The 24495-nt window shown below is 46.8% G+C and overlaps 1 protein-coding gene across 1 annotated transcript in view; it reads right to left on the minus strand.

The window, feature by feature from the left end:
* CCKBR (cholecystokinin B receptor) overlaps positions 1-24495 on the minus strand; it is a 318163-nt gene that overhangs the window by 90694 nt on the left and 202974 nt on the right. The window lies entirely within an intron of this gene.

Raw genomic sequence — 24495 nt, forward strand, 5'->3', positions numbered from 1 at the left:
TACTACAATGCCAGAGGCCTTCATGGGCACCTGGTTTAGTGCTGCATCTCTAGTTCAGATGACCTTTCATGTAGGATCCTCATTTTTTTTTCATTCTCTTAAATTCTTTCTTGCACAGCAATTATTTGTGAAATTGTCATATTAGTCAAGTGTATGGTACTGAAGATACCTGTGAGTAGTGTTTCCTAAAGTGAAGACGTGTTGTCCTGCACAGGAGTAGTTAGCAGAGAATGATGATTAGTACAGATGTAGGTTGGATTTCTTTAATGCATAATCATGATACAAAATCCTCAAAGCCCTTGTTCCACCACCAAGACAATAAGAATGACCTGGGTGTCACTGTTGTGCCGCTTTGCGGTTTGCACCATGAGATCCATAAAGATAAGTGGTAGCTATCGGGAGGACCTCATTTGTTCTCCCTGACAGATAGAAGGAGAACCGCCCCAAAACAAGCCTTTATGGTGTAAGTATATGTAGGTGGGTGACCCAATAAACCCTTGCGAGCTTGGGCTAGGATATAGTAAATGCAAAATCGCCTGCAAGGGGTTTTTTCTGTATGTATTTAAACTGATTTGGAAACAGGAAATTGATCAAACTTAACTAATAGTGATTTTGAGATCAACTTAAATTAATTAAAACACCTGTTATTCATCTGATTCAACACTTATTTGATTGACAAAGTGGTAACAACTCACTGTAGTAAAATGCTACATGGGAAGTAGTTTTTATGAAAAGAGTTTTTATATATCAAATTTGCATTTCATGGGGTACAGTTTTAAAAAAAACCAATCAAGAATATTCAGCAATGTACACATATAAATTGTTCTTTGAAAACGACTTGCGTTGTGGTCCACGCTTTTTAAGTTATAACACAACGAAACTGAGCCAATATAACCAAAGATAACGTTGTGTAGAATTAATCGCACAAAAAAAAGAAGAAGAAGAAGAGATGTGGACTGATGTGACACATCAGTCCACTTCTCTTCTTCTTCTTCTTTTTTGTGCGATTTATATGTGTCTTGTCCACTTGTACATTGCTGAATATTCTTGATTGTTTAAAGCAATGGGAAGTCATTTTCAATTTGCAATTAGCAATTTGCGAATCGCTATTTGAAAATGCAATTTCAAGGGTGCAGGGGGGGTCAAAAGGACGCCCCCCTGCACCCCTGAAATATAACTTTAAGTGCATTTTTCACACACACATGCCCCAAGGGCATGTGTGTGTGTAAAATGAAACTTTCAAAAATGCACTTTGTGCATTTTTGAAAGTTTTCGCAAATTACCATGAAGGTCAACTTCATGTTAATTTACCTCTCCCTATTTGCGAATTCGCAAATTTTAAATATTCATGCATTGCATTTAGGAAATCTCAAATTGCGATTTCTTAAATGCAATCGCAATTTTAGAAATTGCAACGTGATTGCGATTTCTAAAATTGCGAAAAACATGATGCATCCCAATTTTGTCAATTGCATTCGCAAACGGCCGAAAATTGCGATGTGCACCGTTTGCGAATGCAATTGACAATGATGCATGTGCCCGCTAGAGGCTTATTCTCAAGAAGCTTGCGCCGCTGAAGCTTGACTTTTGTTGATGCTCCGATAGTCCAAGCCTCTCAATCATATCTATGAGGTGACGCAAAGCCACTCTCCATGGCATGGCATGGCCTCACAGATATGGAGTACGGCAAGGCAGCACAAAGCGCTGCGTGTCCTAACTCTGCGTCCAGGAGGCGTTGTGGTGAGTGCTCCCGCGCAACACCCATGAACTTTGACACTGTCCCAGATTTACCAAATCACGTACACCTGAGGCAGGGCCAAACCTTACGCCTCCCCAGAGTAGGCGTACCAAGGAGAGATGTTTTCATTTCTCCTCCTTTTGTCCTCGTTCCATGTGAGCTGCATTCTGCAGCAGACAGCAAGAGGAAAACGCCTCTCGGATTGTTTTTGTGCAGGAAGGTGCCCCTTCCTGAACAAAAACAATCCTGCCTACAACAGAGGCAACCTTGCAGCATGGTGCACGGGTGCTTACATTGGTGCTAGGCAACAAATTGTGCGCCAGCGCAGGGGGAAAGGATAGGAATGCACCGTGCTTCATAAGTACTGTGCATTCCTGCCATTTCACATTGGCGCAGGAAAGCACATGAGAAGAAATGTGGAGCTGCCCTGCACCAATTCTTCGTAAATTCGTCTGCAAATCTAACCAGAGACGGAAAGCTGGCTGGCTCAGAGACATAAACTATCATTTAGTTTTGTGCGTGGCTGAGGGAAGAGCACCCAGGGGCCAGATTTACATAGAAGTCAAGTCGTAAACAGAGCACAGCAAGTAAAGTTACAACACAGCATTGCATGAAAGGGAAAGAGCAGAACCATATCTTCTAAGATGTGCTGCTGTTCTCCTCTCTCCTTGCACTGGTGCACCTGTGGCTGCCAAGCTCCAACACAGGCACCCTTGCGCCATAGTGCATGGTGTGTGCTTTGTGGGAAGCATGTGCTGGAAGCTATGCTTTAAGGCAGTGATACTCGAAGTACGGCCCGGGGGCCGCTTGGGGCACTCCTGACCTTTAATTGTGTCCCCCTTGTGAAAACCAGTACTGGGCTGCTGTTTACTTGACAGAGCAGGAACATTCAGAAAGCAAAGCTGTGAAATGGGCATACTTTATTTACACTTCAACTAAAGCAAAGGTAAAGACGCAAAGACACGTTCTAGACTACTTACCTTTAGGAACACCTGTAGCTTTAGAGACATCTTGCACCAAACATGTAAAAACATTATAAATACTCTGCCAACTTCAAAAAAGTGTATTTTATTACCATGCACGAGTTTTTTTACCATAGTAGATCGAATAATATCAATGCATGGAGAGGCATTTATTAGAAGTGGTAGCTTTCAAACATGATCTTGGAAACATTCTTGGCGCCCCCATTCTGAAAACAATCCCATCAGTGAACCAAGCGGAAAGTCATTTGTCAGGTGCACCATGTGTGTAGCCTTGGTTGTTATATAATTTGTATTTTATTTATTTATTTGTGTATTTTCTAAAGCACAGCTACCCCAACAGGGTGTCCCGGCGTGATGAGTAGAACAGCTATTAAGTCCCCTGCAGGAACAGCCTAATTAAACAGAAAAGTTTTGGGGGATCTTCGGAATTCAAATTCCGTCGGGCACAAACGGAGATGGAACGGCAATTTGATCCACAAAGGGGAGGCACATACCTGGAAGGTTTTAACTCCAGCTCGAGTTTTTTTGAATCTCGAGGTGACCAGCAACAACTTGGAGTTCGAGCGGAGAGCTCTGGAATGGCTGTATGGACGAAGGCTAGACATGAGGTAAGCTGATCCTAAACCTTGAGTGGCCCGATATGCCAGGTTCATGGCTTTAAATCAATTCTTTTAGTGATGGGGAGCCAATGTAGGTCCTGTTAATGGGGGAGATGTCTTGTTTAAGAGAAATGCCGGCGACCAAACGGGCAACGGCATTTTGGACTATCTGCAGTCTGTGGCATAGTCCAGCTTTTAAGCCCAAAAGAAGTCCATTTGCATAGTCCAAGTGTGATGTTATTAGTGCATGGACTATGGTTTTACAGGTAGTGCTGGGCAGATAGTTAATGAACTTTCTCATCATTCTGATTTTGCAGAAGCATGCAGCAGAAACCGACTGGATTTGGTTATCAAAAGACAGGCGATTGTCCCATCTGACACCCAGGTTTCTAACCGTTTCCTTAGGCAGAGGAGCTGGACACAAATCTCCCGGCCACCAGATATTAGAGGCTATGGGGGAAGGTTAATTAAATAAGAGGACCTCAGTCTTTCCAGCGTTGAGTCTAAGTTAATTGAGATCCATCCAAGTAGCAAGTACCAAGTAATTGGAACAACATTATAGCTTATTAAATAAAACACAAGAGAAGGTTTTGTACAGCACACATCCTGAACGCGTACATTTCAAGGGCCTCTGATATGTGGTAATGAAGAAATAGGAGGCAAAGTGAAATTAACCAATTGCCATGGGATCAAATAGTTTCTTCAAGTGGGGAAGCCAGGACTCATACCACGTTTTCTGGTTTCACATTTTAAATTCAGCCACCAGATAAGTATCTCTTTCCCTCTCACATTTTACATTAGAAGTTAATGCTTTAACTTTAATTCTTGGTGCATGAGAATAGAGCGTGGCGGCAGAGAAAAGTCATGTGAAAGCTCGGTTAGTAGTCCACAGCATGCATCTGCTTCGCGTCCCCCTACGCCCACCTTTCATCACCGTGACCCTGGCATTGCTGGCATCAGTGTGGCCCTTGAGCATGCCACAGCCGGCACTTTGCTGTCCCTGGGGAAATGTTTGTGAGTACCCATGCTTAACCCGTTAAGCGCGCCGCAAATTCCGCCCCAGTGCGGACGTACCATTGCGCGGGCGGGATCGGAACGTTCAGCGGACGAGCGCAGCACTAGCGAGGTAGTGCACGTGACGTCCGCTGAACGTTCGCACCACTTAAAGGGTTAAGGCATTTCCCATTTCTTATGGGTGCTGTACAATGCAGCACATGCAAAGTGTGAAAAAACAGGAGAAAATAAAACATTTCCCCTTATTTTGTCTGCCTTGCGGAAGAGCATGATTTTGGCACAAATCCCTGTCAACATTTCTTTGTAGATAAGGATTCGTGGCAAATCCCATGCATGGTTGCATGAGAAGATCATACACCGGGCATGGAATGCCCCTTGACACAAAGAAATGCAAGGCAGCGCAGTGCGCAGCTTTGTGTTACTTTTGCTTATGATCCAAAGCAAATTGTAATTTGTCTTGTATTGTAAATCCCACCACAGCACTTTTTGTCAAAGTGTTTGTAAATCTGGGCCACAGTCTCTTGTTGCACATGGAGAAAAACAATAGGAGGAACATTGCTCCCGCCTTCACTACCCATTTCACCACCACACCTGGGGCTCTCCTTCAGCCCACCGCCTCATTCTACATGCCCCTCCCCGTCCTCTGTCTCTTTCACTCCTATCCCCTTTTCCTCTGTGGTCTGATGTTTTGTGCATCAGTCTCACACCTCCTCTTCTCAGCTATATGACATCCTGCTTGAAAGTTTGTGTTCCCTTATAAAGGTTTCGCAAGCACTTGCGATGTGCTTGAGAAATCTATTGTTTTTAATATAAACTTCAAAGGGACTTACATCCCACCTCTTCTCTTACCCAGCTTCTTGTTGGTTCCTGTGGTTGCCACTTACCTTTCTTCCATGTCTATTGGTTGTAGCATATTTTCCTGCAGTTGCCAATGCTTGTTCCTCATCTGCTTCTCTTGTAAGTTTCCCACAGCCGAAATACTGTTAGCATCCGCTTTGGTTGAACTATATTTTGATAAAGTTTTGAAAATGTTTTACTCTTGCACCATATTTAAATATCAATGTGTCACCTGGAGAGATTAAGTGGTTTGCACAGAATCACAGGATGTTGCCCGGCGCCAGGGAGACTCGAACCGGGATCCACAGCTCTCATTCCGCAGCTCTGGCAATTTCACAACATCCTCGCCACCCCCAAGTTATCTGTCATGGAGCTCTTTCCTTCTCCTGGACGATGATTGATGAAAACAGCTATTTATTCATTGCATGGGCGAAACCAATACATTACTAATGCTTGCCCTTGTACTGCCTCCAATTTGTATTTTCTCCTCTTCCTTTTGCCGGGGTGTCCCCCCTCCTCACCCCTTTCCCATGCCTATACCCCCCTCCCCCCTTCTCATTTTTGTGGTTCTCCCATGTGACTCTTACAGGAATAAATGCATTGCATTTCATCTCATCATGTTATCATATTGGCCATTTCCACAAAGGACATAACAGTGAAGTGCCTAGAGGTGATCCAGTCACCCATGTGGCGCTATATAAAACATATTTTTATCCCAGCATTTAACGTATTATGCTTCTCAGCAGTGTGAGCATATTGATGGGGGAAGGGAGTGTTAGTGAGTAATGTGTCCTCTTGTTTCTGATGTCCCGCAGGCTGGTATTATCCTCATCTGTCTTGGTGAACATTCAAGCAGTCACTCCTCCTGACTGAGACGCGGAAATTTACATAAAGTCTTTCTTCATTGCGCTGCAGGATATAATTATGCTGATTTGTTGTGGTAAGCCACCACATGCGAGGGGTGTCGTTATATGGTGAAATGCAGTGCCTCTGAATAACACGAAGTCTGTAAAGTCAGAATCGCAGTAGTAAAGACAGCAGCTCCTCCGAACATATTTATTTTATTTATTTAGAGGTTTGTAAAGCGCACAGCTACCCAACAGCGATAATTATCGCTAATGACATGCAAAGTGGGCGTGCCAAGATGTTAGCGACTGGAAACAGTCGCTAACATCGCTATCTCCTATTACCTACGTTTGGAAATATTCGCGCTAAGCGCGAATATCTCCAAAAGCTAACGTTTGCCTGGAGCAGTTCTTAGCCATGTTATCCCAATGGTAGGTGGATAACATGGCTAAGAGCATTAGCTCGATAATGCATGGATATGGCTGACTTTTCTGCGATATTCATGCATTTCGGCCAATTTTTATCGCTTTTGAGATAAACCTTGATAATAGCAAGGTTTATCTGCGATTAAAATCGGCGGAGCTCGGCGATAATAATATTGCCGCTAAGCCAACATAGCGATAATTATCGCTAGTTGTTGGTAATATGCTCCCTGGTTATTACGCCCTGGTGCTTTTTACCTTATTTTTAAGGTGTGGCCTTTAAGGGCTAGGTAAGGGCGAATGTTCAAGATTTACTGTTAAAGGAGGGAGTGAGGAGAGCGTCATTTACCGGTATTAGCAAGAAATTATTCAATAATTTTGCTGTTTGTATATTCAGTGCTTTTAAAATATTATTTTACATACCACTTATTGGGCAATGTTACATTTCAAAGAGATAGATGCACACACCAGAAAGGTTACTCTGCGTACATTACTAAAGAGAAAAAACCAGGGTCTGCCTCCGCGGTGCTCTCTGGGTGCGGTTGTGGTATGCACCATTAACTCAGAGAGTTCAGATCAATGTGCAGCACAGTGGGTATTTAGCACATGCTTTAATTATTGGAATGTGTTAAATACCTCAACCCTTGTTAAATTTCCACACGAGATAATTTAACATGGGAAATGTGTATGGCATTTACCATACCATGTGGAATTTGGATGCTTTATATACATCTGAATGTTATTCCCCAGAAACTCATAATAGGTGCTATTTATCACACCAGATTAAAAAAAAATTACCCGTGGTAATGTTATTTATCACATGCGATAAATACCACCTGGAGGCAGATTCAGGGCATCAGTATATCTAGGCCAAGATGTGCACCTTTTCATCTAGAGCTGTGTGTGGGGCATCAGCACCGGATGCATGGTTCACACATGTAATATAAATGGATAGTTTGTGTGGGGTACTAGCAACATATGTGTATGTTACACCTGAAATACAGCTGTGACTGTGTGCAGGGTACCAGGGCTGGATGTGTGGATCACAACTGAATTATGCGGCTACAACGGTGTGCAAGGTACCTGCACTGGATGTGTGAGTCTCAATTGAAACGTATGCCTAGAACTGTTTGCAGAGTACCAGCACTGGTTGTGTGGGTCAGACGTGAATTACAACCCCAAAGTGATGTGTATAGAACTAGCGCTGTGTGTAGGTCACAACTGAAGTATGCAGCTAGATCAATGTGTGGTGTACCAACACTGGATGACTGGGCACCCGACATTATGGCTAGAACTGTGTGCAGGGTCCAATCCCTGGATATGTGGGTCAAACCTGAAATATACAGCTGGGAAAGTGTACAGGGTATTAGCAGTGGATGTGTGTGCCACACCTGGTATGTACTGCTAGAACGGTGTGCAGGGGAGCTGCCCTGGATGTGTCTCACATATGAAATGTAAGGCAAGAACAGTGTGCAGGGTACCATCGCTGGGATATGTGGGTCAGACCTGAAATATAGTGCACAGTTTCAGCACTTGATGTGTGGATCACTCTTTAAATAAAACCAGAGCTGTGTGTGGTGTACCATTGCTGGATATGTGGGTCAGATTTGAAATATACACCTAGCATGGCGTGGTAGACATACGCACTGAATGTGTGGGTCACACATGAAACAGTTCATCTCTGAATATGTACCTTACACCTGCAAAATACAGCTAGAGCAGTAAGTGGGGAACCACAGTGGATAAGTGGGTCACACCTGAAATATACATTTAGAAAAGTGTGCTGTGTACCGGCACTGGATGTGTGGGTCACACCTGAAATATATAGCCAGAACAGTGTGTTGTGTACCAGCACGGGATGTGTGGGTCCCGCCTGAAATTTACAGCTAGAACAGTGGGATGCATACCAGCACGGGATGTGTGGATCACACCTGAAATATACAGCCATAATGGTGTGCTGTGTAACAGCACAGGATGTGTGGGTCACACCTGAAATATACAGCTAGAACAGTGTGCTGTGTATCAACACTGGATGTGTGGGTCGCACCTGAAATATACAGCTAGAACAGTGCTCTGTGTACAAGCACTGGATGTGTGGGTCACACCTGAAATATACAGCTAGAACAGTGTGCTGTGTACCAACACTGGATGTGTCGGTCACACCTGAAATATACAGCTAGAACAGTGCGCTGTGTACCAGCACTGGATGTGTGGGTCACACCTGAAATATACAGCTAGAACAGTGTGCTGTGTACCAGCACTGGATGTGTGGGCCACACCTGAAATATACAGCCAGAACAGTGCACTGTGTACCTGCACTGAATGTGTGGGTCAAACCTGAAATATACAGCTAGAACAGTGCGCTGTGTACCAGCACTGGATGTGCGGGTCACACCTGAAATATACAGCTAGAACAGTGCGCTGTGTACCAGCACTGGATGTGCGGGTCACACCTGAAATATACAGCTAGAACAGTGTGCTGTGTACCGGCACTAGATGTGTGGGTCATACCTGAAATATACAGCTAGAACAGTGTGCTGTGTACCAGCACTGGATGTGTGGGTCAGACGTGAATTACAACCTCAGAGTGATGTGTATAGAACCAGCGCTGTGTGTAGGTCACAACTGAAGTATGCAGCTAGATCAATGTGTGGTGTACCAACACTGGATGACTGGGCACCCGCAATTATAGCTAGAACTGTGTGCAGGGTCCAATCCCTGGAAGTGTTGGTCAAACTTGAAATATACAGCTGCGAAAGTGTACAGAGTATTAGCACTGGATGTGTGTGCCACACCTGGTATGTACAGCTAGAACGGTGTACAGGGTAGCTGCCCTGGATGTGTCTCACATATGAAATGTAAGGCAAGAACAGTGTGCAGGGTACCAGCGCTGGATATGTCGGTCAGACCTGAAATATAGTGCACAGTTTCAGCACTTGATGTGTGGGTCACTCTTTAAATAAAACCAGAGCTGTGTGTGGTGTACCATTGCTGTATATGTGGGTCAGATTTGAAATATACACCTAGCATGGCGTGGTAGACATACGCACTGAATGTGTGGGTCACACATGAAACAGTCCATCCCTGAATATGTACCTTACACCTGCAAAATACAGCTAGAGCAGTAAGTGGGGAACCACAGTGGATAAGTGGGTCACACCTGAAATATACATTTAGAAAAGTGTGCTGTGTACCGGAACTGGATGTGTGGGTCACACCTGAAATATATAGCCAGAACAGTGGGTTGTGTACCAGCACGGGATGTGTGGGTCCCGCCTGAAATTTACAGCTACAACAGTGGGATGCATACCAGCACGGGATGTGTGGATCACACCTGAAATATACAGCCATAATGGTGTGCTGTGTAACAGCACAGGATGTATGGGCCACACCTGAAATATACAGCTAGAACAGTGTGCTGTGTATCAACACTGGATGTGTGGGTCGCACCTGAAATATACAGCTAGAACAGTGCGCTGTGTACAAGCACTGGATGTGTGGGTCACACCTGAAATATACAGCTAGAACAGTGTGCTGTGTGCCAACACTGGAGGTGTCGGTCACACCTGAAATATACAGCTAGAACAGTGCGCTGTGTACCAGCACTGGATGTGTGGGTCACACCTGAAATATACAGCTAGAACAGTGTGCTGTGTACCAGCACTGGATGTGTGGGTCACACCTGAAATATACAGCCAGAACAGTGCACTGTGTACCTGCACTGAATGTGTGGGTCACACCTGAAATATACAGCTAGAACAGTGCGCTGTGTACCAGCACTGGATGTGCGGGTCACACCTGAAATATACAGCTAGAACAGTGCGCTGTGTACCAGCACTGGATGTACGGGTCACACCTGAAATATACAGCTAGAACGGTGTGCTGTGTACCGGCACTGGATGTGTGGGTCACACCTGAAATATACAGCCAGAACAATGCACTGTGTACCTGCACTGAATGTGTGGGTCACACCTGAAATATACAGCTAGAACAGTGCGCTGTGTACCAGCACTGGATGTGCGGGTCACACCTGAAAGCACTGGATGTCAGGGTCACACCTGAAATATACAGCTAGAACAGTGCGCTGTGTACCAGCACTGGATGTGCGGGTCACACCTGAAATATACAGCTAGAACAGTGTGCTGTGTACCGGCACTGGATGTGTGGGTCACACCTGAATAATACAGCTAGAACAGTGCGCTGTGTACCAGCACTGGATGTGCGGGTCACACCTGAAAGCACTGGGTGTGCGGGTCACACCTGAAATATACAGCTAGAACAGTGCGCTGTGTACAAGCACTGGATGTGTGGGTCACAGCTGAAATATACAGCTAGAACAGTGCGCTGTGTACCAGCACTGGATGTGTGGGTCACACCTGAAATATACAGCTAGAACAGTGTGCTGTGTACCAGCACTGGATGTGTGGGTCAAATCTGAAATATACAGCTAGAACAGTGTGCTGTGTACCAGCACTGGATGTGTGGGTCACACCTGAAATATACAGCTAGAAAAGTGCGCTGTGTACCAACACTGGATGTGCGGGTCACACCTGAAATATACAGCTAGAACAGTGTGCTGTGTACCGGCACTGGATGTGCGGGTCACACCAGAATAATACAGCTAGAACAGTGCGCTGTGTACCAGCACTGGATGTGCGGGTCACACCTGAAAGCACTGGGTGTGCGGGTCACACCTGAAATATACAGCTAGAACAGTGCGCTGTGTACCAGCACTGGATGTGTGGGTCACACCTGAAATATACAGCTAGAACAGTGCGCTGTGTACCAGCACTGGATGTGTGGGTCACACCTGAAATATACAGCTAGAACAGTGTGCTGTGTACCAGCACTGGATGTGTGGGTCACATCTGAAATATACAGCTAGAACAGTGTGCTGTGTACCAGCACTGGATGTGTGGGTCACACCTGAAATATACAGCTAGAACAGTGCTCTGTGTACCAACACTGGATGTGTGGGTCACACCTGAAATATACAGCTAGAACAGTGTGCTGTGTACCAGCACTGGATGTGTGGGTCACACCTGAAATATACAGCTAGAACAGTGCGCTGTGTACCAACACTGGATGTGCGGGTCACACCTGAAATATACAGCTCGAACAGTGTGCTGTGTACCGGTACTGGATGTGCGGGTCACACCTGAAATATACAGCTAGAACAGTGTGCTGTGTACCAGCACTGGATGTGCGGGTGACACCTGAAATATACAGCTAGAACAGTGCGCTGTGTACCAACACTGGATGTGTGGGTCACACCTGAAATATACAGCTAGAACAGTGTGATGTGTACCGGCACTGGATGTGCGGGTCACACCTGAAATATACAGCTAGAACAGTGTGTTGTGTACCAGCACTGGATGTGTGGGTCACACCTGAAATATACAGCTAGAACAGTGCGCTGTGTACCAACACTGGATGTGCGGGTCACACCTGAAATATACAGCTAGAACAGTGTGCTGTGTACCGGCACTGGATGTGCGGGTCACACCTGTACCAGCACTGGATGTGTGGGTCACACCTGAAATATACAGCTAGAACAGTGTGCTGTGTACCGGCACTGGATGTGCGGGTCACACCTGAAATATACAGCTAGAACAGTGCGCTGTGTACCAGCACTGGATGTGCGGGTCACCCCTGAAATATACAGCTAGAACAGTGCGCTGTGTACCAACACTGGATGTGCGGGTCACACCTGAAATATACAGCTAGAACAGTGTGCTGTGTACCGTACTGAATGTGCGGGTCACACCTGAAATATACAGCTAGAACAGTGTGCTGTGTACCAGCACTGGATGTGTGGATCACACCTGAAATATACAGCCATAATGGTGTGCTGTGTAACAGCACAGGATGTGTGGGTCACACCTGAAATATACAGCTAGAACAGTGCTCTGTGTACCAACACTGGATGTGTGGGTCACACCTGAAATATACAGCTAGAACAGTGTGCTGTGTACCAGCACTGGATGTGTGGGTCACACCTGAAATATACAGCTAGAACAGTGCGCTGTGTACCAACACTGGATGTGCGGGTCACACCTGAAATATACAGCTAGAACAGTGTGTTGTGTACCGGCACGGGATGTGCGGGTCACACCTGAAATATACAGCTAGAACAGTGTGCTGTGTACCAGCACTGGATGTGCGGGTGACACCTGAAATATACAGCTAGAACAGTGCGCTGTGTACCAACACTGGATGTGTGGGTCACACCTGAAATATACAGCTAGAACAGTGTGATGTGTACCGGCACTGGATGTGCGGGTCACACCTGAAATATACAGGTAGAACAGTGTGTTGTGTACCAGCACTGGATGTGTGGGTCACACCTGAAATATACAGCTAGAACAGTGTGCTGTGTACCGGCACGGGATGTGTGGGTCACACCTGAAATATACAGCTAGAACAGTGTGTTGTGTACCGGCACAGGATGTGTGGATCACACCTGAAATATACAGCTAGAACAGTGTGTTGTGTACCGGCACGGGATGTGTGGGTCACACCTGAAATATACAGCTAGAACAGTGTGCTGTGTACCGGCACAGGATGTGTGGGTCACACCTGAAATATACAGCTAGAACAGTGTGCTGTGTACTGGCACAGGATGTGTGGGTCACACCTGAAATATACAGCTAGAACAGTGTGCTGTGTACTGGCACAGGATGTGCGGGTCACACCTGAAATATACAGCTAGAACAGTGTGTTGTGTACCGGCACGGGATGTGCGGGTCACACCTGAAATATACAGCTAGAACAGTGTGCTGTGTACCGGCACTGGATGTGCGGGTCACACCTGAAATATACAGCTAGAACAGCGTGCTGTGTACCAGCACTGGATGTGCGGGTCACCCCTGAAATATACAGCTAGAACAGTGTGCGTGTACCAGCACTGGATGTGTGGGTCACACCTGAACTATACAGCTAGAGCTAGAACAGTGCGCTGTGTACCAGCACTGGATGTGTGGGTCACACCGGAAATATACAGCCAGAGCTGTTCGTTGGGTACCTGGCCTGACTGTGGACCTGAAATATACTGCTACAGCGGTGTGCGGGGCCCATCACTGAATGTGTGGGTCACACCTGAAATGCACAGCTATAGCTGTGCGACTGTTGTATGGGTGTATGTACAGGATACTGGTACTAGTTGTGTGTGTGTGTGTGATACCTGAAGCATGCTGCTATAGCATAGTTTGTGGCGCCATTACTGCATATGTGAGTCTGCACCATAGGGTGTACCAGGTACCAGCACCTGTTCTGTCAGGACAAGCCAGATGTGTGCACCTGGAATTACTCTTCTAATGATGCCGTCAGCTTGTATAATTGAACTGAGAGTCAGACCAGATAGAAATGCATTTGGCATCAAAACTGAAGTGCCCACATGTCTTTTGTATCCCCCTCTACACGCTGTGTTACACCGATATGTAGGCATCGTTCTAGAACTTATATTTTCAGAGGGGGCGCATCACTCATTTTTACATCGTTCGTCTGCTTTGCATCCCACACAGGGTCAAGGAGCTAGCTCGGTTCCCATGGAAACAGTTCTTACTGTAACAGGTTTCCTAACTTGTGCCTGTCTGCTTCCTGTGAGGAGCTGTTTCCCGCCTTCCTGGAGCTTCCCGGCCAGGCCCGGCTCCAGGAATTTTTGTTTGGGTGGGCCATGGGCGCATTTGGGTGGGCCACTGCGGGCTCAATGTGTCGCTTCTGGAGGTAGCCTACAAATAAAAAAAACTGTACTCCTGCGTGTGATAGAAGGGGATAACAGGAGATTCAGGGCCCTCCATTATTTTCCAAATCTCTTTCTAATCGTTAAGACTCTCAAAAAGTGTTTTGATCCCATGTAAGGTCCTTTTGATGGGCAGAGGAGGTTTCTGAGGTGGGAGTATCAGGCAAGTAACACTACTCAGCCTGCCTCGTTGCCAGCCTTCAGAGGGAATCTCTCTTCATTATTACCTCCATCTGACCCCAGACTCTGCTGTACACTCCCTTCCAGGCCTGATCATCAATTTTCTACAATCTCTCTACCGTGCACCTTAACTCACAGCTAACCTTGGTCCCCAGCCCCATATCAGGCACCACCTGGTTTCATTCTCCATAATCCCACTAAAAAGATTTGTAAAATCACCTTCAAACTGAAAACCCTGAATATAAGAGTAAATATAATTAGCACACACTTTAAACTATGTTACACAGTGGCCCTGATGACCCAACTGCTAATTAAATAAGCAAAAACATTACAGGGTCTATTATAGCGCCGGTGCAAAATTATTTATTGGTGTCCCACCACTGACCTCTTACTCGATAGACAACTTTACTACCACCCTCCAACAGTGCACTTCATCTCTCCTTAGCCCCTTTCAGTCATGACCTCCTCATCAGACTCCCTCCCTACCTGCCCCCCACCAGTGTCCCTCATCACTCCAAAGCCCCTCCCCATGACCACCTCCTCAGACTCCCACACAAATACCCTCCACCAGTGCCCCTCATCGCTCCATAACCCCTCCCCCCATTGACCTCCTCCTGAGTCCCTCACTGCCACCCTCCACCAGTGTCCCTCATCGCTCCAAAGCACCTCCCCCATGACCTCATCGGATTCCCTCATTGCCACCCTCCTCCCAGACTCCCCCACTACCACCCTCCACCAGTGCCCCTCATCACTCCGTAGCTCGTCCCCATGACCTCCCCCTCCTCGGATTCCCTCATTGCCATCCTCCAACACTGGCCTTCATCTCTCCGTAGCCTCTTCCCCTCATGACCTCCTCCTCAGACTTCCTCCCTACCACCCTCCACCAGTGCCCCTCAGCGCTCCATAGCCCCTCCCCATTACCTCCTCCTCAGACTCCCTCCCTACCACCCTTCACCAGTGCCCCTCATCACTCCAAAGCTCCTCTGCCTCATGACCTCCTCCTTAGACTCCCTCCCTACCACCCTCCACCAGTGCCCATCACTCCAAAGCAACCCCCCTCATGACCGCCTCCTCAGACTCCCCCACTACCACCCTCCACCAGTGCCCCTCATGACCTCCTCCCAGACTCCCCCACTACCACCCTCCACCAGTGCCCCTCATCTCTCCGTAGCTCCTCCCCATGACCTCCCCCTCCTCGGATTCCCTCATTGCCATCCTCCAACACTGGCCTTCATCTCTCCGTAGCCTCTTCCCCTCATGACCTCCTCCTCAGACTCCCTCCCTACTACCCTCCACCAGTGCCCCTCAGCGCTCCATAGCCCCTCTCCATTACCTCCTCCTCAGACTCCCTCCCTACCACCCTCCACCAGTGCCCCTCATCACTCCAAAGCCCCTCTGCCTCATGACCTCCTCCTCAGACTCCCTACCTACCACCCTCCACCAGTGCCCATCACTCCAAAGCAATCCCCTCATGACCGCCTTCTCAGACTCCCTCCCTACCACCCTCCGCCAGTGCCCCTCATGCCCTCCTCCTCAGACTCCCTCCCTACCACCCTCCACCAGTGCCCATCCCTCAAAAGCAACCCCCCATCATGACCGCCTCCTCAGAGTCCCTCCCTACCACCCTCCACCAGTGCCCATCATCACTCCAAGCAACACCCCCTCATGATCTCCTCCTCAGACTCCCTTCCTACCCCTCCACCAGTGCCCCTCATCACTCCAAAGCAACTCCCCCTTATGACCTCCTCCTCAGAATCCCTTCCTACCACCCTCCACCAGTGCCTCTCATCACTCCAAAGCCCCTCCCCCATGACCTCCTCTTCAGACTCCCTCACAAACAACCTCCACCAGTGCCTTCCATCTCTCCGTATCTCCACCCCTCATGATGCCCCCTCGGATTCCCTCATTGCCACCCTCCAACAGAGCCCATCATCACTCCATAGCCCCTCTCTCATATGCATTTTATTTCTTGTATAGCGCTACTCGTAGTGTAGGGTATCACAGTACTGTACATCACACACACATTATGCAGACACAATGATTCATAAAAGTATCCAAATCAGCCTATAGGGAATGTCACATAAACTAATGAAGATTACCAGGTGTAGGAATCAAATCTCATCCATGCTGCTGGTGGCAATATGTATTAAGAGGGTTGGGTCTGGAGAACCACAAACACAGGATTTAAAGCATACCCCAGTGGTTGGCTGTACTGATTAGAAATTATATCTGCCCAAACTCTGTATTGCAACATTAGAATAATGAAATACTGGGAAAATTCAAACTAACTCGCAATACAAACACAAAATCTAATTATACCACTCTGGTTTGTATACACGTCTTCGATCACACTGTCCTATGTATCAAAGGATCTCTGTGACAAAGGCAGTAACCCACTGAGCTATCCACGTTAACTACAGTTCTATAGCATTTAAATACTACAAACCAAAAAAAGAACGCTCTCCAGGAAGATCAACAATCCCCAAGGTTATCTGGACATTTAGTTGTCGTGCATCCGTGCAGAAACACTCATGAATGATACCAACGATTTAAACACACGATGTAAGTGAAAATGAAATAAACACGGCGTTCTAAGTATGTCTTTCTCACAGATTTAAAAAACACAATAGCCACACATTCTCTTACCTGCTCCTTATGAACTCTGTCACAGCCGGATCGGGTAAACAAACAGCTCAAGGGGTCAGGAAGGTCAGGAAAACGAAACGGCAAAACAAACTCCTCTTTACCAGCAGAAAAGAATTAATTATCCACAAATCCAGTTCCAACGAAAGGCTTTGTCCCCTTGCAGTGCCCCTAATGTACCTGCACGAGTCGGCGGGGACACAGCCCACCTGCCTAATAGGAGATGCGTGATTGGGGGTGCGAGCCCAGGCCCAATCACGCAACTCCTAAAGAAAGATAACGAAGAACGTTTTAACTTGCAGTGGCCATATTCTGCTGGCTTTGCTGACGTCACTGCCAGGGCCAAGGGTTATGTTTGGGTGGGCCAGGCCAAAGTTTGGGTGGGCCCGGCCCACCCGACCCACCCTCTAGAACCGGGCCTGTTCCCGGCCCTGGCCTGCTGTTCTGCTTCTCAGTAGCAATGGTAATCCGTTTCATAGCCGCTTCCAGGTCGCAAGTAGCAGCACGAGCCTACGCCGGCGCGAGCCTCTCTGGGGAGGGTCATCTCTGCAGGCACGTGCCTTGCTCACCCCATCGGTCTGAGGGTCTGCACCTTGGAGCAGGGGCCTCTTCGTATCCGAAAGGCCAGACTGGACCGAACCCCTTTGTAGCGCCCCCACCCCCTTCTTGGGAAAAGTACATTTGCATGAATAGTCGGGGATTCACTGCAATCCTAGGTATGAGTAAATCCATAACCGAGTGTGAACAGATAGGAAACATTCACAAGATTGGTGGGAATGTGAGGGAAAAGGCTTCTCAACAGAGATAAATAGTGTCCTCTTCAAGAAAAAGGAAACAATAGCATGTGCAAATGGACGTTTGCTGCGGGTTAATTCATGCACAAATGTTGAACATGTACATTTTACTTTTCAAATGCTTAGACAAGTGAGTACTCCTGAGAAGCTGCAAGTCAAGGCACTGCAACTTTTTGAGAGTCTTGAAAAAGAAACCATCTTCAAACGTAGGTGTAGCCTTACAAATAGTTTGGAGAGTTGTGGCCGAAGTGTCTCTTCAGAAGGCTCCAGCCAGCCGGTGCTCGACTGCCATGCGGTGGACAGAGTGTAGTATTTTGCGTACGGGGTGGAAGTTTGCACTTGTTCTGGATGATGGAATCTTGCGCGGCTGATGAGTGCGTGGTGCGTGTCTGTATCATGTACTCTGCGCAGATGAGTTAGGGTTGGGGTGGTTGTGTGTGGGTGTGTGGGTGTGTGTGTGGCAGTGTGTATTAAGAGCAGGATCAGAACTTAAAGGGTCCACTACTTCACTAATAATCTCCAACAATAATCATTCGGAATGTCTCTTTGTTTGATGACGTCTGCTTGGGCTTGGTGATGCGCTGTGACATTAGTGACCAGAAGGCCTGGTAAAATTGGGGTGACTGTTGCTGTTTGCATTGACTACGGGATGTGTGCATTTGCAATGTTGTGGAGGAAAGTAAGGGGTGCGGCGGGTGCGAATGAAGCAGTGTGGACACTTAACAAAGCATGCCCTGTCACCTCAGGGGCGTTTTGCTTCCTCTTAGCCCCCTTTTTCAATATTAGTTCGATCCAGCTGTGACGTAATTCTGTAGGAAATCCAACTATGGCCCATGAGCTCTGAACACTCAAAGTGGTACAAGCCCAAGAGCCTTCTTTCCCAAGGTTGTAGAAGGGTTCACAGGAAGGGGCGGGACTATTCTCGGACCCAGTGGCCATCAAGACCATGACATGGAAGCATTGAGCTAGGTAAGTCCCCCAGAACCTTTTACCAAGTCTTCTATGCCATGTCTAGCAGCTGTGCACTGCTGTTGGCCTTCTGGTGAAGTGATAGGTGATGGATTGCCCATCTCTTCTTAGGGCTTAGGAAGTCCTCTCCCGCAGGTGCTAATGCAGAGACACAGAGGGAGTTTGGTGCTAAAACAATATCTGTGCAGAAGTTTGTTGGATGGCGATGCTGTCCATAGAAGAATCCAAGATGAAAAATGATATGGGAACTCTGACTGCCATTGAGATCCACGCGTCTCCACTCAGAGACAGCATCCCGTCCATTTGTCCTTCATGAGCAGTCACTGAAAGGGGACAGCCAGTGAGCAATGTCACAATCTGTCTCAAATACCAAGACATGTTCATCAGATAATTCCTATTATTGGTGGTTGTGGTGATGGGACGCGGCAAACGAGAATTGTGACTGTTTTATATATCGTAGAAACCAAATGGTTTGAGAAACAAGAAGTAGGAAAGACAATTAGCGGGGAATGGCATTAACTTTAAAAAAAGAAATAAGATAGGAAGAGGTTTAGCAGCAACTTGTTAAGCTTAATGGTTGGGGTTTGGGAATAGTTTATAAGAGTTAGACTTTAAGGTAATGGATTAGGTGTTGGGGTAAGAGATGAGGGTGTACGGCTAAGTGGTTGGGCAGTAAGAGGTACGGTTTTAGGGAATGAGGTAACAGGTTATGGGTTAGCACATAGCGGTAAGGGGGCATTTATAGGGGTTTGCAGATCAGGAACATCAGTAAAGTAAGATGTTATGGAATAGAAGTAATGGAGTGTGGATTAAGGACTCCGGGAAACGGGTTTCTGGTTAGTGGATGGGTCTAGGAAATAACAGTTTGCAACTAAAGGAAAATGTTATGGAACAAGGGTGATAAAATAAGGAGTAGGACTTGGAGAATGGGGTTGAGGTTTTTTAATTTGGGCTAAAGGTAAGGGTTTATGGGTAAAGGTAGGGTTTCTAGTTCACAGTAAGGGATTGGCTGTAAGTAGTTACATATTTCGGTATTATAAATTGTAAGAGATAAGGAGTCTGGTGCTTGGCTGAGGGGTGAAGGTGGATATTAGGGTTGAAGGTTAGGGTTAGTTGAAGAGTTTGAAAAATCATAAAAGAGCAACATAAATAAGTCATTCCAAATCCAGATTGTAATCAAATAATTGAAACCAGTACCTGTTTCAGTGACAATGGACAGAGTGGAACTATATGGTTTCAAAACCATTTAATTCAGACTGGGTGCCATTTACATTTGAACTGCTCTGAACTCTTCATATAAAATCGATTTAAATTAGTTGAGGCCGTTTTTCTATTTAAATTTCCTTTGTCTGGATAATATTTCATTTATATGAACTGTTCAGATTTGTGCTGGTTGTTTCCTAGTCTCCCCAGCACTTCTTACAATATGAAGCCATGTGCTCACTGGTGCTATCAAAAGAAGATCCATCGGTGCTCAAGAGAGCCTTTGGATAGCCTGTGTTTATGAATATAAATGTGACGATGCTGTGTGAGCTTGTTAACCGGGGCATTGCCTTGTAAGTCTTTCTTTCATGTCTATCCGCCCCCTGAACTACACACAACACAACACAACACGTAAAGGCCTTTCCTAAAGTTAAACCAAAGCAGCAGTAGAGAAAACACACCTTCAAGAATTGAGGCTGAACTCGTTGCTTCTTTTGTTTAACATTTGCAACCAGAAGGCAGGCTGGAAAGAAAGCTGGTAAACTGCATTTTAAGTGCACTTTGAAGAAATGAAAAATTCATGAGCACAAGTGAAATGAGAATAGAGCAGGCCCTTGCTGATCTAGATTTAGAAGAGAAATGGAGTGTAATAAACATGACTTTATATTTACAAAACGCCAGTACCACCATTATACTAAAACTGGGTTAATCCACTTATATTCGACCTTTCTTTTTATTTGTATTTATTTATGACCAACAGAAGGAACGTTTTGGCAAGAAATGCTTTGCATAGCAACAGTAATCAGTTTAGAAGGATGACATTAAGAGGTTGTGGATATAAAGAATGAGGACTGAGTCATTACACAAGACATAACTGATATGTAATGCGTATATGGAACACAATGATGGAAAATGCTTCAAGATTTTTACATTGACCAGAAAATATTTTGGAACATTTACGTTTCCGTGGCTGGTACGGCACATCTCATTTTTAAGTAAGACTTGATCACGCACCGGTTTACAAGACCGTTATTTTCCTTTATATAGAGAGTCGGCTTTGGGTCAGCCCTCTTCAACCACTGGCTTGTGCAGACCGACCATCCCGTGTTAGCCATTGCGTTGAAACTTTCTCAATCACACACTGGCTTAGACCAGAAGAGTATCCATCTCTCACCGCATGCTACTGGCTGTTTGGTGTATCCTTCCGCCTCCATGGAATGCAATGACCAGTGACAGAGCTGCATACATGCCAACCCTCCCGATTTGAAGACTAGTCTCCCGCCTCCGGATTCCTACATCCAAAAACCCGATTCCTCTGCAGGCTTCTGCAGACAGGGACCGGTCCAGTGAGACTCATAGGGCTTCATTTATGAGGCTGGGCGTCACTTTTACGCCGCCGGTGCGTCACTTTTTGTGACGCACTAGTGGCGTAAAAAATGCACCTTGTTGCGCCATATTTACAAAGTGACGCATCTAGGTAGATGCGTCACTTTGTAAACCCCTGCGCCACATTATACCTGCACCAGGTATAATGTATGCAGGGGGGGCATCTGACGCAAGAAAGGGTCATGGAAGAGACGCAGTGAAATCTATAAAATTTCACTGCGCCATTTCTTGGCCGCTCATGCGTCAAAATATGACGCAGGCACCTACAACATGGGACTTGCCCATGTGAAAGTACACATTGCTGGAGTTGCGTCACATTTGTGACACATTCAAGCAATGCGTCACTTTTGCGCCTACAGATACGTCAGAAATACTGACGTATCTGTGACTCCTTGTGACATGATGCGTCATATTATGAAGCAAGGAGGGCACAATGAAAAGTGACGCATCGCTGTTTTCACGCAGTGATGCGTCACTTTTCATAAATGAGGCCCCTAGTATTCACTGCCAGTAAACTGCTCCTGCAGGCCAGTGGACAGCATTTTCATCACGCTGTCTGTCTGCCACAGCGCTTTCTTCGTGCTCCTGACAGGTCAGGGAAAAAGAAACATGTATCTACATTTCTGATATCAGTACACTTTCAAGTCCTGTACAAGACAACAGACCTGATTCAGACCTCAATATAGTTAATGGGAGCAATACATTCTTTTCTAAAATCTCCCACTTTACTCTTCTCAAATGTTGGCATGTATGGAGCCGGTAGATACAATTGTACAGCCCAAAACGACAGTGAATCATCAATTTATTCTCACTTTCACATGCAATGTCACACAAAGTGATCCTGGTTTTTCACTAAAACACTTGTAATAAATAATGTTTTAATTGTCAGTAAGCAAGACCCAGACTGAGCTAGCTTGGTCATTTTAATGAGTTTTCATTTTGCTGACAATGCCTGGATACCCTCACGGGCAGCGCCTGGATACCCTCACGGGTGGCAAGCAGCACTCTACAAATCCATCTTACATTACCATTCATAGGGGAGGTCTGGCTCCAAGATGGCTGTGATTGCATCACAATATCAACAGCAATAGCTGTGGTCTCTCAAGACTTTAGGTGGCCATCTTAAGGCCAGGCACCCAGATCTCAAACAGAAAGCTTAGAGCTCCAAGCCCTGCTGCTATCTGCAGGGCTCTCCTCAGTCTCCTTCCAATGTGGCGGCCTGCCCAGTCTCAATCTCTCCCCATGGCTCAGTTATGTCCTGTCTACATTCAAATCTGTGCCCCCTGGATGGCGTGCACAAATGACTGAGAAGGAGGGGGCAGAGAAGGATGTCTCAGGGATGCCGAGATTTGCTTGGCTTGCAGAGCATCTTTTCAGCATCCCAAAGCTTCCAATAAATCATTGTTACTAGTGAGGGTACATGAGGGCCACACACTGTTCACTAGGTCTGGGGTGGTTGAGTGGCTCCAGCTAGTAAGAACAGGTAGTGAGTACATGATGCTGCCCATGTGTGTCTGCATGCTGTGCAGTGCATCCTTCCTGTAAGCAGCAGCAAACCCACCGCAAACCAACAATAACACAGTAACAGAAAGCCAAAAGAGTCTTCCTAGGCACCATGGGACCTTCTGCGTCATTTTAGAATACACAAAGGGGCCTATTTGTGGGGATTTGGCGTAGGGCAGATGCCCTGCATCAAAGTGAAAGGACAGGAATGCGCTGGATTTAAGCAATATAGTGCATCCCTGTCCTTTTCCCCTGTGATGGACTATTTCGGCAGCCTAGCGCCAACGCAGGCACCATTGCACCAATGGAGGGGCTCATAGATGGACAGACTTCCTTGGCAAATGTACACAGCACATTAGTACTGAGAATCTAGATAGCACTGCTTCCTTACTATTATTATTATTATTATTATTAATGAATTTTATATAGCGCCTTGTTACCCTTGGGCATCCCCGCGCTGATCCAGAAGAAAACACTGCCACTATAGACACCCGAACTAGACAGTGAATGGATAAGTTTTTAAAAGTTTACGAAACCGAAGAAAGCTCGTTTCCGAGCGTAAGTGCAAAGGGAGAGAGTTCCACAGCGAGGCCACATTTACAGAGAATCTTCTACCCCCTGTTCTTGCTTTCCTCACCCTCGTGACCTGCAGCAGGTGTTGATGGTCAGAACGAAGGGAGCGGGAGGCCTTGTAAGGCTGGACCATATCCCCTAGAATAGGTGGGCTTTTCCCCTGCAAAATTTTGTGGGCCATGCAGAGTGACTTAAATTTGACCCTCTCTCTGACAGGGAGCCAGTGCAGCGCCCTCAATGCAGGGCGCGCAGATTGGCGTCTAGGGAGGCCCGTCAGGAGCCTGGCGGCCGCGTTCTGCACTTGTTGCAGTTTATTCAGGGTAGATTCTGGAGCACCCAAGAAGAGCGCATTGCTGAAGTCCAATCGCGAGATGATAAGCCCCTGAATGAGTAACTTCCTGGAGGCCACTGGAAGGAGGGGTAAGATCTTCCGGGCTGATCGAAGCAGGCCAAAACACACGCCAGCGGTCTTTTTGGCGTGTGTTTTAAAGGAGAGATCCTGCTCGAGCCACACCCCCAGGCTCTTGATCTCCTGCTTGGGGGTGGGTACTGGTCCCAGGCAATTGGGCCAGCTGTTGGGAAATAAAGATGGAGAGGAATTCCCGAGCAGCATCAGTTCCGTTTTGGAGCCGTTAAGCTTGAGGGCTGAGCTGCACATCCACGTGAAGATGTTATCAAGACACGTGTGCAGCCGGTCGGGATGGTGAGCCGACTGGGAAAGGCCTACCACCAGCTGGGTATCGTCAGCGTAGCTGATGATCTTGATGCCCAGAGGCAGTACCACCCTCTCCAGGGGGGCCATATAGACGTTGAATAAAGTAGGGCTCAACGAAGAGCCCTGTGGCAGACCACACTGGAGAGGGAGCGAGGGTGATTTCTCGTGGCCTTCCCACACCTCAAAAGATCGGCCTTCCAAAAAAGAAACGAACCACTTAAAGGCCGTCCCAGAGACCCCCACCCCTGACAGCCGTTGGAGAAGCACCTGATGGTCTACGGTGTCAAAAGCAGCACTGAGGTCCAGGAGGATCACTGCCACCGATCCCCCTGAATCCACAATGCTCCTA

Source organism: Lissotriton vulgaris, chromosome 8 (assembly GCF_964263255.1).
Source record: "Lissotriton vulgaris chromosome 8, aLisVul1.2, whole genome shotgun sequence".
Classification (NCBI taxonomy): domain Eukaryota; kingdom Metazoa; phylum Chordata; class Amphibia; order Caudata; family Salamandridae; genus Lissotriton; species Lissotriton vulgaris.